Below are 11,609 nucleotides of genomic sequence, written 5' to 3' on the forward strand. Positions count from 1 at the left end.
CAATAAAATAATCAAATAAAACATTTACAAAAGAAAAAGATGTTGTGATCACCATTCAGCAGTTTTCTTAAAAGACTATCAGTTTCCTAAGGCCCACAGAAATGATATTACACCAAGAGAAAAAGCCTTAGAAGAATTCCCATTTCTAATATAAGTTCACATACAGATCTTTCTTTCCCATATGTAAACATTAATTATTAGGTCCATCTGAATATTACTCAAACCAAATGAAAGGGAAAGGAACTTCATGGCAGACACTTTGTAGAGATAGGAATTGAAAGCATATAGGAACAGTTTCATTTGTGAGGGAAGAACCCTAAGAAAGAGGAACTCTCTAAACAAATTTATTGAGGGAAATGTTAGACTACAAGAGCCTGAGAGAAAAGTCTCTTATTTACTCTTTCATTCATTAATATATTTTGAGGAGGAAATGTTTTAAACATGACTCAGAATGAATTTTTTTATAATGAAGTGATAAACTGAAATTAAATTTATCCAGTGTAAATAAAAAGTTGGCCTATTCTTAAACCCATATATTAATCATATCTACATTTTTATGCTTTTTTCCCCTGACTATGTAAAAACCGCCTGTTGTACTAAATTGAAAGAATATGGAAATGAGTAAAGGAAAACATGAAAGTTCCCAAAGAATCTCACATATCAGAACTATCCCTATTAACGGTTTGGTTCATATTAACCAGAATTTATATTCATGTTCTTATATGTAAATGGCTAATAATTATACTATACTTATTGCTCTGCTCTTTTTCATCTATCAAAAGACATATTTCCATGCCATTGCATTTATTTCCATATCAAGTCATTGTTTCAAATGATACATTCCACTTATTTTATTTTATTTTTTATTTTTTATGCCTACAGCACCTGGTGTTCCTAGGTGGTCTCCCATCCACGTACTAACCAGGCCCGACTCTGCTTAGCTTCCGAGATTCATTCCACTTTTTTTTAGTGAACCATGATCAGTGCTATAATTTGAATTATTTCCACATTGTTGTTTTTTTTTATGTGTACCATAAACATTGCCCCAGTGAACATATTTGTACGTTTTTGGTTGGTTTTTTTTTGGCACCTCTGTGAAATTTTTCATAGAATTTGAATTGCTAGATCAAAAGCCATCCAAAAATGTTGTACCAATTATAGGCATACCTCAGAGTATTGCAGGTTTGGTGTCAGACTGCCACAAAAGAGCAAGTATCACAATAAAGTAAGTCACAATCTTTTTGCTGATGAAATGTCTTGCCTTCAGTTTAAACAAAAAAACAAAAATCTGTGAAACACAATAAAGTGAACCACAATAAATGAGGCATACCTGTACTGTCACCAAAACAGTATTAACAATCTTTTAAATTTAGTCTGTATGGTAGAAGAAAAGACAATTGCTTCAATTTATATTTATATTAAGGAGGTGGAGAATCTTTGTAAATTGACTATTTTTATTTCTTTGTCTAAAAATTGCCATCCCACATGCCCATATCCTTGGCTCATTTATCTGTTTCTGTTAATTATCGTTTTCTCATTAATTTCTAAGAACTCTTTATTCTAGGGCTATTAGTCATTTTCCTGGATATCCATTTGCAACTAGATTCATTTCTCCTTTTCCACTGGGTGTGTGTGGAGTCGAGGGTAGGCATGGGGTGCTAACCCCTGCTAATTGCTTTCCCAGTCAGCTGGCTTCCAGTCGAGTTGGGACAATGAGAGGCATTGGTGGAAGACTGGAATGTGTGGAAGGCAGAATAATAGCCTCTCAAAGATACCTAGGTTCTCGTCACTAAAACCTATGAACATGTTGTGTTACATGGTAAAAGAGAAATTGAGTTGCAGATAGGATTATGTTTGCAAATCAGCTGACGTTATTTTGAGAGAGCATCCTAGGTTATCCATGAGGGTTCAATGTAATCACAGAGTCCTTAAAAGTGGAAGAGGGAGCCAAAAACAGGAGAACCAGCAAGATGGTAGAATGGGAACAACTCAACTGGTCATTGCTGGCTTTGAAGATGAAGAAAAGGGCCACAACACAAGGCAGGTAGCATCTGAAAGCTGGAAAAATGAATGAAACAGATTCCCTTCGAGAACCTCCAGAAAGAAATGCAGCCCTATTGACATCTTGGTTTCAGCCCACTGAGGCTTTTCAGACTTCTGAATACCAGAACTGCAAAATAATAAATTTGTTTTGTTTTAAGTCACATAATTTGTGGTGATTTGTTACAGCAGCAATATGAAACTAATACAAGGGGCCAGAAGAAGGAATAATCCACCCCCACCCCCACTTTAATCAGCATCTCTAGCATCCACTGAGTCTTCCCTGTGGTTTCTGCTATTACCAAAGAGGCCTGCATGTTTTTTGCTTCTGTTTGTTGACACTGGCCCTTGCGCTCTGAAAACACCACATTTTCCCCTTTTTCCCTCCAGTTTAGGGTCTAAGAAAGAGGCCATCAGCTACTGAGAACTTCTAAGATGCTTACCACCTTCTTTTTGGCTTCTCACCCCTTCCATCGCCAATGAGAACAATTCCTATATTAGATTCTATGTTTCAGATATTTAGAGATATCTTTTCCTGATTGGATCCTGTTAAGAGTCTGTCTAAAGTATTACAAATATGTTTTCCCAATTTGATGGGGTTTTTTTTGCCATTAAGAAGGTTTAAACTTGCATTTGGTTAAACTTATCAAACTTTTTGTAATGACTTTTGAGTTTTATATTACAGTCAAAAGTTCTTTTGCCCTCCAGAATAATAAAAATAACCTATCATTTTATAAATTTTTATTGATAAATAATATTTAATCACAAAAGTATGTGTCATAGGTGTACAACTTGCTGAATTTTTATAAACTATACATTTCTAGTCATTATAATTTTACATTTTAGATTTTAAGTGATCTATCTGGATTTAACTTAGGGTGGATAGAGTAAGATTAGAATTCAGGTTTATTTTCTCTTTAATGACAAGCCATTCATAATGTTTGAGAACAGTAATCCATATTCCCCCTATGGATTTGAAATGTCACCTTTATCATATACTTAATTTGCATATACTTGATCAATTCTGGGCACTAATCTATCTATACTTATGTTCGTTTTTTACCATTTCTTAATGTTTTAACATAAAATTGAGCTAAATACCCACCCACTCTAATCATAGGGCCTCAGAATACAAACTGTTCCAAACGTTTACAAAAGGGCCTTGCCCTTGCAAGAAAGAGTGAGTCAATGTTAAAAACAAGGTCTAGGCCAGGTAACATAGTTAATAAATTGTCTTGTGTAACTCTGTGCGGTCTTTCTTCTGCCAGTTTAGCCAGAATTTGGCACATGTAATTATTCAGTAAATCAGTGGTACTTGAACCTAGCTGAGCATGAAAAGTATACCACACACACATTTTAACTAGATTCCAACTCATTATTAAAATAAATCTTCATTTGAACTCATGACCAGAGCTAGATATCACCATCATAGATTGAAATTCTGGCATACAAAAATAAATCTGAATTTTTCATTAAAAATTATTATTCCAATTTTATTTAAAATTTTAGAAGCCAGATTTTTAATTCTGGCATTGCAGAGCGGGAACAATAATTGATTGGTGCTCTTGCCAGCTCAGTTCCTCCTGTGGTCATTGTTATGTATATTTTGTGATGCTAAATGCATGCTTATTTTAACAGTAGTCAGCGGGTAGACAAAATACTTTTCACCAGCCACTAAGTTTTCAAGTCACCCTCCTTCTCCAATGGTGATGACTAGGGCAATATCTCCACAGGTTTGAAAGTATATGGAATTATCTTCACAGAGCATTTTTGAAAATCATGTCTTATTTTTTGATTAGTGGTAAAATCGTATCTGGTGTTTCTCATTTTTTTCACTTTCTTAAAAAATTTTTTGAAGTCCTCACTATGTCCGAATGAATTTATAAGAATATTGTTCTATGTGATTTTAAAGTTTTTCCTCTCCACGGAACATTTAAATGGTAGGATTGACATCCTGCCTTTAATTTCTCATCACACAATGGAAAGAATTCCAAAAGGAGAATTATTCTTGAAAGATTAATGGTTTAATTGTAAATAAATAACTAAAAATTAAATATACTTCATAAACATTATTTTCTTTAATGCTATGAATGCTAACATTCCCAATACTTCTACAGAAATTGGTTAGAAAAGACAACCTCTATTTTTCTTTCTCATGTTGTTATTTAAAATTTTATAAACATTTATGGCCTAAAAAAATACACTGTTCTTCCAAAACTCTTTCTTAATATTTATTTTTTACTCTCAGTGGAGTTCATTGCATTTTTCAGCTTCTAGAAGCCTCCTACATTTCCTGACTAGTGACTTCTTTCTCTATTCTAAACCCAGCAACTTTGCATCTCTCTGATCATTCTTCAGTAGTTATATCTCCCTCTGACTTACCCTTCTGCCTCTCTCTACCACTTTTAAGGATCTTCATAATTACATTAGGCCCACTGAATAATTTAGGATAATCGCCCTACTATAAAATGAGTAGATTGGCAACATTAATTCTATCTCATTCTTTTTGGCTACATAATATACCATATTCACAGGTTCCAAGGATTAGGACATGGACATTTTGGAAGGGCCATTATTCTGCCTCCTGCAGTACATGAATTTGTATACATTTTATAAATCAAGATTCAGTTGCAGACTGAACAATCTTCTCTAGCTAGTTTAAGCAGAAAAGAACCTATTTCAATGGTATTTGAACTGTTGGTTGAATAACTAACTAGACTTCAGCTAAACTTCTAGGAGTCATTTCCAAAGAACGCAGAGCAGAACTAGGCCACCAGAGAACCGAAAATACTGATATAACCAGGTATGTGTCTATGGAATCTGGAAGCTGTGGGTAAGGTTGCTGTTTATAAGCTATCACGTCCACTACAATCAGAAAGCTGCCTCTGCTTAATTGAGAATCTAGTATTACACTGATAAATCTTGCAGCCTGTGCCATGATCCACACCAGCAAAATGGATGCCTCTTGCCCTTTCTCCTCAATTAGCTCAGTTGCAAAATCAAGTGCCATACAAGTACATCTGTTTAGAGGAAACTAAAATCATTCAGAAACTCTGGTTACAGTGGAGTCTGGGATATGTTATTTTTAGCTTTCTAGCCTCTGCAATACAGGAAGTCATAGTAGAAAGAGGTTTCAAATGGAGATTAAACAAATTAACCAAGATATCTGCTAGAAACACGCAAGGTATGTTTTTGGAAGAAAAAACAAGAAAATGTAATAGTGGTTGCGACTGGGGAGGGGAGCTGAGTAGTTGCAAGATGAGATAGGAGACACACTTTATGTTTATTGTACATCCTTTGAAATTGATACTTTGCATATATGTTGGTTATTCACAGCTAAATAATTTTTAAGTGGTAGAGGGCAAAATAAAACCAAGTAAACAAGTACAAATAAAAAGATCTCCAATAATTCTGAAACAGCTGGTCCAAAGACCAGGTTTATCACGTCACTGAATACTTGCTGAAATAAACATATTTTCTATTTGGTCTTGTTGGGAAAGACCATGGTTAGGTGAAGCAGTAATTGATAATTATTGGAATTCAGTTTTATGTTACTTTTATTATTTTTAACATTATATGGATGAAAAATAATCTTTACTCTTAGATATTCCTTTACTTTGCATTTTGTTCTCATTTGTTACTTTCTCGTTTCTTAGTGTGACTAGTTAACTAATGTATACACAAAAAACTGACTTTCAATTATCCATCACTTGGATAATGCTAACCATTTGAACTGAACTCCATAGCCAAGAATCGTAATTTCGCTCTTAGTACCTGAGAGGATTATAGGCATGATGCCAAAAAGGGAACAGTTCTATAAAATAATCTTACAAAAATAAAACCTATTAAACTATGAAAATATTTTGAGGAGTAAATTAAATATAATGCTGAGCTTGAAAGACTAGAAAAATGAGTTATTTAAAGAAAAGGGGACAGAAATGGGGAATCCAGAGGAAGTGGTATTTTGTCTGGGGAAGATGAGTTGATATATGCAGCATTTGGGTTAATAGTTGGAGATGATCTTTCAAATAGAGTCTGAGCAATCAGCTGAAATGAGGAACTGAAATTTAAGAAAGGGTAAGTCTGGTAGACATATACATTTAATAACCATCAAAACCATTTAAAAGATCTTAACAAAATCTGCTTTATCACAGGCTCAAAACATGTTTCCAACATACATAGTGATATGTGCTCACTCTTAGAAATATAAAATGAACACTAGGAATAGGAATGAGTAGAAATGGTAACCTGAGGCTTCCTCTTTCAAAAATGTGCTATAGGGGTATAACTGCAATCAGGCTGTTGATCCAGCCCTCTGGGCATATCTCTCTGAATACAGACTGAAGAAGTAAGTGTAGTCAGCCCCTAGAGGACTAAAATGCAGCATTGGGGAGAAGGTATGCTGATTTCTCTTCTATGGCAATTGAGAAATTTCTGAGAAAAAAGGACTTTATTCTCTCCCCTTCCCTCAGCTTTACTGAGGTATAATTGGTATATAAAAAAAACTGCACATAATAAATGTATACAATTTAGTGAGTTTGGATGTATGTATACATTTGTGTTACTATCACCACAATCTGGGTAATAAACATCCGTCGCCTCCCCAAATTTCCTTATGTCCCCTCGCCTCCATTTTCTCTTGCGATAGCATGAGACCTACGCTCTCAACACATTTTTAAGTACATAATACCTTATTGTCAGCTGTAGGCACTGTGTTGTATGGATCTCTAGAACTCACCCACATTGCTACCAACTCAGTGATAGTCACAACCCTTTGGAATTGGGCCATTGATTGATCAGGAAAAGGCGCATGTAACTTTGTGTAGAAACACTTAAAACAGGTCCTCCATGTCCTACACACACACACAAACACACACACACACACACACACACACACACACACACACACACACACTAGCTGTAAAAGAGTTGCCTTCAAAAGTTAATCACTGACTAGAACCAGGAAGACAATTCTCAGCTGTTCTCATTACTACTAATATAGGCCTGTAAAAATCTGCATATACTGCCATTATCTTCTGGAGAATTCACTGGGTGTGGAGGAAGAAACTGCTTCAGGCAGTAATCTGACCCATGACCAGAAATCTGACTTGCCATAGGACAAAGTTGCAGATATTCTGTCAGATGCAATCTCAAACATTTAGCAGCAACTGTGGGAAACAAAAGGGCCACCTGCCTGGGGTCCAGGAGTCCAGGCCCCCAAATGACTCAGGCCTTTTCTAAGAAAAACTGGAGGAATGCCCCTATGGGACTCTGCACAGGGGGCTGGTAACACTACTGTTCCTGTGATGCTTGGTCTAAAACTTTTGCTTTGTCAATAATTTCTGAAACCAGGATTCTGGGAAATGTGGCTGTTGGCACCATGCATCAAATAGAATAATCCTGTCACCGAGATGTTCACCTCCCTCTATGATGTGCTTTCACATTGCTGAGAGGCTCAAAGCACCTGCTCCAAATTATTTCTGGACCTCGTCCTGAAGTTTTTCAAACACAGAGGTGTTCTGCCCAGTTCTGTGAGCCTCTAGGTGCTTCTTTACAGGAGAGATGGAGTATGGAATGTGTTCGACGGTCATCAGGGGATGGGGAAAAGAGCCAGAAAGTTCATTAGAGAAATGGTTCAATTTATTATTATTTTAAGCAGAGAGGTCTCCCAAATAAAATTTTTATGTGCAACCCTAACATAGAAAACTTGCTTTTGTGTTTGAGGCTGGATGGTTGGAATTAGGTCCCTCCTGCTGGACCCCAAAAGATGACTCTCCTAAATTTTGAAAACTATTACAATTGAGATTAATTTCTTTAAAATCTCAAGTGTTCTCCCTTAAAATACAAAAACCTGTGCAACAATGACTATGTTAAACCAGAATTTATTCACGATTTTAATACCCCTTGGTATAAATATGTTTAAATCAGATTTCTGTTTTTCTTAGTAACTGGCTAAAATAAATGCACCAGAGAATGTTAATTTTAATGAAATAGAAAATAAAATTAGTTATGCAATAGGTATTGTGCGATAGGATAGACATAATGGAGTGTCTCAGGAGGAGGTTTGGGCACTGGTTTTAACTAGAAGAAACAAAAGGTAGGATACTATGACTTTGAGGAGTGACTTAATACCACGTTATGTGGCACTTAAGCCACTTATTGCCTGTGTGACCTTGGGCAAATCACTTGACCTCTCTGTGCCTCACTTTCCTCATTAATAACATGGCCATAATAATAACGTATATCTTATAGTATTGTTTTGAGAATCAAATAGTTGATATTCTTTGAGCCTTAGGACACTGACACATAGTAAGCACTCCGTAAGTGTGCAAAGCAACCATTTTTTGACTCAGGATTTATAATAATAAAAGGTATCTCTGCCTTAAAGCTTTCACACATTAATTATAGAAAGGTTATTTTCTTGACAATAGCATGTAGTTTTACCTTACTCAGAAGTAATGTTATAAAAGTTGGTCTCTATCTTAACCACTAACAGGCTAAAAAAATCAATAACCTTTGATATCAAAGGCTATGTTACTGTAATGTACATAATAATATGAGAATTTTCGAAAGCAAAAAGTGTTAAAAATTTTGCATCTGCAAAATAAAAGCAAAAGAGTTCGTCACCAAAACATATCCAAGTGCAAAGAATTTTCAAGTGCGAATACTTGCCATTATGAAGTAAAAATTTGATTCAGATATTTTGGACATAGAAATCAATTTAACAGATAAGAAACTTCAGATTACTATGCAGGTAATTAAGAAATTTACATAAAATTTAGAGATGCTATGTAAACCTACAACTTCTATTTATTCTAATTATTTTAACTACTCTGTCCCTGTAATTCTGAAACAGAAATGTGGAAGTACAGTTTCACTGCCGAAAAAGGCCATAAAAGGCATTTAGTCCAACCACTTATCTGGTACTTAAAACTATCATTGCCAAATGGAATTCAGACTCTGCTTCAACCCTCCCTTTCATTGGGAATTAGCTACTTCTTGAGGCAAAGAAACCTTCTTCAAATACCTCTGAATGTGAGAGTTCCTCACATTATTTTGTTGTACTCTGCCCTCAGAGGGCCTGACAGAAGAAGTCTTATCTTCCTTTCTCATTGGCCACTTTACAAATATGAGGATAAATGTCTTACTCCTGAGTCTTCCCTTTTCCAATCTTAACATCTCCAGTTCAAACTTTCCAGCTTATATTTTCAAAAAATCTTCCACCTCATTGTTGACAGTCTCTATTCCAGGTTTTTCAACAAACCTTTAAAATGCATCAGACTCCCCGACAAATACAGAAGAGAGAACTAGCACCTACTATTCTAGATCCTCTACTTCTATAAATGAAGCAATGAGCTCTTTAGGTAACTGCATCTCACCCGTCTTTTCCTGTGGTATGGTGGGATTTTGGATTTCCAGTGTGATTTATTTTGTCCCTGTAAAAAGTTAAATTCAACTTTTAGTGACCTTTTTTCTTTTGGATTATAATCTAATGCCATTCAACCTACCTGACTCTGTTATTGGTTTCATGTCATCTGGAAATTTGACAAGTGGGTCATCTTTAGTGTAAAAATTTCTTAAACAGTCAAGGACAAAGAGCTGTGTTCCATACTATCTCCTTCCATGCTTACACTGACACCATTGATATCCTCGATCACTTCTAACTATTAGAAACATTGGCAGCTACACTGGAATTAAAAGTTGATAAAGTGGAAGGTGGTTTCAAAGGCAGCATCAGATTTTTCTAACCTATCAAAATATATCTCCAATTTATTCTCAATATCTCACGTTTCGAAAGCATCTGAGATTTTTTCTTGTATTAAAATGAGCCAATGGTTATAACACTAAATCCTTCAGTCTTATCTGGATGTAAATTGTCAGAAAATTCCCTGACAGCAGATTTTCGCAGGGAGTACAGTAGAAACAGGAGGAAAAATCTGGAAAGTAAGAGAATTTGAAAGAAGATTGAAGATAGCCTAGCAAATTCCTCTTACTTCAGCCTATCCAATATTTTGGGACCTCAAACTCTTTCCATAGTCATATATGATAATCTCGTACTTTGTCATTGGTATTCTTTTGTTTCTGAGTTATTAACTAACAACCCATTATGAATATAAATACAATAATATATGAATAACAAAATGTTATAAAGCTATATATTGACCAAAATCTTCATTGTGGATAGTAGGTCTCAGCTAAGTGTTAAACCAAGTAACAGAATAATGAACAAGCTCCATTAAACACAATCCTATAAATTTTTTAAGAGGTGGGAGTTCCCACCTCCACCTTTAACAACCTGATCTCCTGTATCACTGGCTGGAAAACATTTCATAGTTTTGCACAGAATTGAGAGGTTCAAAGAATAATAAAACATAAGCATCTTTTTTTTTTTACTGCAATGAAAATTTTATTTTATATATCACTAGCCATGAATTTTTGTTTTTAGTTATTATATAAATGCTGCCTGGTGCCATTATCCACGTAGCATGACCATTTTATGTCTACAATTCATTTCTATATTTACATAAATATATCTATCAGTGAAGATTTAACATTGAGATGTAATCTAACATCTATACTATCTGATGTTTTTCAGACAGCAATGTAGAAGAGATGTATTTTTAATTGCCTATTCATTTGAGTCACCTTATGTAAAAAATAAATCAATAGTTTAAATGCTCTAAGTCTCTAAAGGAGATTTTCAAATGCACTTATAGAAATGGTTGCAGACAGTAAGATTTTTCAGAAACATCTTCCATGTCCACATCTTGTTGTAATTTCTGTACCATTTTGTTTTCCAGCTGCTTTCCTTTGTATGCAAAAGGGGCCTGGGTGAGAAATTTTGCTTGAGTTTTTTGATGTCTTGAACTTTCTATAGTTCTTTATTTTTCTTCAAACTGTTCCTTGTAAACTTAGTTTGGCATTTGTTTGATCTCTTCGTCTCTCTTAATTGCATCAATAGTTTTATTCCACAGCTCTTGCTAGTATTTGACAGGTTCATTTTTATGTTTTTTAAATTCAGATGAATTACCCTCTGTCATCTCTTTATCAGCTGCTTTATGGAATGCTTTGGTCCACTTGACCTTGCAAGGATTATGCTTCTTTTTAAAGTTTTTATGACACCTGGATTTATAGAACCTGTACACCTACAATCGTTACAGATGGACATGATGCTGTGGCCAGTGTACATGGGCCCCAAGCAGAAATAACACTTGTTGATGAGCATGTTGAACCCATATGGGGATTTACAGCCCAAACATCGAGCTTGAGAGAGAAAACATAAATGTCTTGAAGAAAAAAAATACCTCTGTCTACTCTCATTCCAGTAAACCTAATGCTTCCAAAAGTCACATTGCACACCACCAAGAAGATGTAGAAAACTTATTCTGAATGTTGTAGTTGTGAATACAGTCTCAATTAAATTAAAAGACATCTGGAGATAGTCAGTGATCCTAGTCAACTGGTGAGTTAAAGAGTTAAATGTTCCTGAAATGAACTGTGCACTGGGAATGTTATTGAAATGCAGATTATGAGTCAGCAGTTAAGGAGGAGGCAGATGAGATTCTGGG

General features: G+C 35.1%; 1 pseudogene; it reads right to left on the bottom strand.

The window, feature by feature from the left end:
• Nucleotides 1-10,751: 10,751 nt before the first annotated feature.
• Nucleotides 10,752-11,266, bottom strand: LOC120596272 (probable ribosome biogenesis protein RLP24; annotated as a pseudogene).
• Nucleotides 11,267-11,609: the final 343 nt, after the last annotated feature.

Source organism: Pteropus medius, unplaced genomic scaffold, assembly GCF_902729225.1.
Source record: "Pteropus medius unplaced genomic scaffold, Ma_sr-lr_union100, whole genome shotgun sequence".
NCBI classification, from domain to species: Eukaryota; Metazoa; Chordata; class Mammalia; order Chiroptera; family Pteropodidae; genus Pteropus; species Pteropus medius.